The sequence below is a fragment of the Carcharhinus amblyrhynchos genome, unplaced genomic scaffold, assembly GCF_965287045.1.
Source record: "Carcharhinus amblyrhynchos unplaced genomic scaffold, sCarAmb.v2.hapA scaffold_45, whole genome shotgun sequence".
Lineage (NCBI taxonomy): Eukaryota > Metazoa > Chordata > Chondrichthyes > Carcharhiniformes > Carcharhinidae > Carcharhinus > Carcharhinus amblyrhynchos.
In genome coordinates this window covers 2,413,717-2,417,325 of record NW_027649786.1, presented here as the reverse complement: position 1 = coordinate 2,417,325, position 3,609 = coordinate 2,413,717, and positions in this window count along the sequence as shown.

The following is a 3,609-nucleotide window of genomic DNA, read 5'->3' as shown; positions in this document are numbered from 1 at the left end:
AGACAGTTTCTTGTAGGTGGGGGTGGGGGTGGGGTTTGTTCCTCTGTGGAAGAGGAGTTGGGGTCCTTCACAGATCCTGCCCCCCTCCCATTATCACACACTGTCAGTGGGGGCCGTCCATTCCTCGGGAGGGTGAGACGGATCCCTCTGGTCCGGCCTGTACCTCCCGGGGATGTGTGAGGACCCCTGCCTGAGGGAGGGCTGGAGGATCCACTCGATATAATCCAGTCACTCGTCACCAAGTCGGACACACTGGAGGCTGGGACGGGCGAGGTCGATGAGGCTGAGCCCACCCGGACACGGGCTGATATCCCCCAGGACCTGCTCGGCCTGATCGAGGAATCGATTAAAAAGACCCCACACACTGGGTCACTGGGTGGGGGAGGGGAAGGCCCCACACACTGGGTCACTGGGTGGGGGAGGGGAAGGCCCCACACACTGGGTCACTGGGTGGGGGAGTGGAAGGCCCCACACACTGGATCACTGGGTGGGAGAGGGGAAGGTGCCACACACTGGGTCACTGGGTGGGGGAGGGGAAGGCCCCACACACTGGGTCACTCGGTTGGGGGGTGGGGTAGGGGGAAAGCCCCCATTCTCCATCTCTGATTTTAAACCTGGGGTTGCTTGTTCTGGGGTTAGAGCTTTTCCCTCGGTCACTGTGTGACCCGGTGCCTGATGTGGAGCGGAGCCCAGAACCACTGTCACTCTCTGACCCAGAACCTCCAGAGCAGCCCAGGGAGGGGCTCTCTGCCCTCGATCCTGGGGGTGGGATGGTGACAGAGGCTGGTATGACTGGGGTGAGGGCTGGTGGTCACTGATAGTGAGAAGACTGAGGAGGACTGGGACTTAGTGGAGGGCACCGAGGAGGATTTAGAGTCCATCGTCAGTGGGGGACTCCCCCTCATCTCCCTCAGGGAATTCTGGGAATTCCTAGCTGACAGCTCGTGGCAAAGTCCAGCTGACCCTCAACCGATGGTTGGAGCTGACGTCTCGCAGAAGGTTCACATCTTCTGTCGGGAGTCTGTCAGGGGTTCAATGCGGGGACAGGAGACCAGGATCGAGGGGTGGGAGCAGGAGGTGCTCGACCTGGAGTTCACTCTGAGTTGAGGACTGAGGGGGAATAGTACCCATACTAATAATTATAGAAGTGAATAGCAGCCATATTAATAACTGTGTCAAGTGAAAGGTTAAACCACAAAAAAGCCTGCACACAGTTTAACAGCAGAGACATGCATATCAGGATAGTAAGCTGCTATTGCCAGGCAAAGGCCGAGTGTCTGAGTTACAGACCTTTCATATAAACAGAAGGGGAGGAAGATGCCTTTGTCTGGGAGAGGCCATTGAAGCAGATATTTGGAATGGGAGGATTGATTTGTGTTCTCACATTCAGACACAGCTGGAGTGTCCAAAGATAGTTGGAACAATAACCTACAATCAAAACTCAACTCTGATTGGATATTACAATTAAGCAAGCGGAATGTGATTGTGATTTGTTTCAATATCTGTATCTTATGAATGATGTAACCTTAATCTATAACTGTGAGTGGATAGAGATAACTCCTGTACATTGATTGGTATATGTTAATTACTTGTAATCAAATTTGAAACTCTAACTGCTTGTGTATTTCTAAATTCTGAACTCTGTGTCGCCTTTATCGTCTCAAGAGGGTCCAATTGCTATAGTCGTCAATAAATCATTTTGAACCATTCTGTGACTTTGTCTGGCTATTTAAGGGGAATGGTGATTATAAGTACATTAACGAGCAAAGCATCCTAGAAGCCCCACAACAAGGATCCGGCCCCGTGGAAGGTGTATGGAGAGAAGAACGGCACTCTGAGAGAGCAGCAGATTATCGAGTTCTGTGGTGTGTTTGTGAGATCACAGATCCGGTTCCTTCAGAACCTGGACCTTGTCTCCCCATCTTCGACTCACTGGAAAAAAGGCAGCGACTCCGTAAGCAGCTCCTGGGGCTGCTTCATGATGACGGATCCCTGGTCTTGAATCGGAGAGTATCAGCATTGAGGCCCCAGCCTACTCCCGAGCTCTCTTCTCTCTGGATCTGTCCAGTGATGATGCTGACAGAGGTTTGTGGGAGGATCTGTTGAGGGTCAGTGCAGAGGGTACCCCTTAGCCTGACTGAGCCGACCAGTGTCCCTGACCAGCTCTCGAGGGGCAAGTCCCCGGGGCTGGACAAGCTGACCATAGAGCAGGTTCTGGGATGTCCTGGGGGGTGGGCGGGGAGATTACACACGGGTCCTGAGGGAAAATCTTGTGACCGGAGAAATGTTCCTCTCCATTATTGTCCTCCTGCCCAAGAGGGGCGATCTCCTCCTGTTTATGAAGTGGTGCCCAGTCTCCCTCCTCAGCACGGACTACAGGATCTTTGGCAGGACCATGTCTGCTCACCTTGGCACTGTGCTGGCCCACAGGATCCACCCTGACCAATCCCACCTGGATCAGGAGAAAGAGTTTGATGGTGTGACCAGCCTGACATTTTGGGTACCTGCCCTGCATATATTGGTTAGAAAGTTCAAACAAGTGATTGACACAAGGTAAACTAAACATAGAGGAAGAGCAGGAAAGATGGTGAAGATGGAAAAAGTCCAGGGGAGATGGAGAAGATGGTAGAAGATCAGGAGAGATGGTGAAGGTGGAGGAATACCAGGTGAGAGGGAGAAGATTGCAGAATACCAGGTAAGATGGAGAAGATGGGAAAAGGTCAGAAGAGATGGAGAAGATGGTAGAATATCAGGGGAGATGGAGAAGGTGGAGAAAAACCAGGGAAGACTGAGAAGATGCGAAAGACTGGGTGAGATGGAGAAGGTGGAGAAAGTCCAAGGGAGGTGGAGAAGGTGGAGAAAGAGCTGGAGAGATGGAGAAAATGGAGAAAGACTAGGGGAGATGGAGAAAGAGCAGGGGAGATGGAAAAGGACCAGGGGAGATGGAGAAGGTGGAGAAAGACTAGGGGAGATGGAGAAAAGGGAGAAAGACCAGGGGAGATGGAGAAAGACTAGGGGAGATGGAGAAAAGGGAGAAAGAGCAGGCGAGATGGAGAAGGTACAGAAAGACCAGTGAAAATGGAGAAGCTGGAGAAAGAGCAGGAGAGATGGAGAAAGACCAGGGGAGATGGAGAAAAGGGAGAAAGAGCAGGGGAAATGGAGAAAGAGCAGGGGAGATGGAGAAAAGAGAGAAAGAGCAGGGGGGATGGAGAAAGAGCAGGGGAGATGGAGAAAAGGGAGAAAGAGCAGGGGAGATGGAGAAAGACCAGGGGAGATGGAGAAAAGGGAGAAAGAGCAGGGGAGATGGAGAAAGAGCGGGGGAGATGGAGAAAAGGGAGAAAGAGCAGGGGAGATGGAGAAGGACCAGGGGAGATGGAGAAGGTGGAGAAAGACTAGGGGAGATGGAGAAAAGGGAGAAAGAGCAGGGGAGATGGAAAAAGACCAAGGGAGATAGAACATAGAACATAGAACACTACAGCACAAACAGGCCCTTCGGCCCACGAGTTGCGCCGATCACATCAACACTGACCAATCTATAGACCTATCTATAACCCCCAATCTCATTAAACCCCATATACTCATCCAGAAGTCTTTTAAAAGACCCCAGCG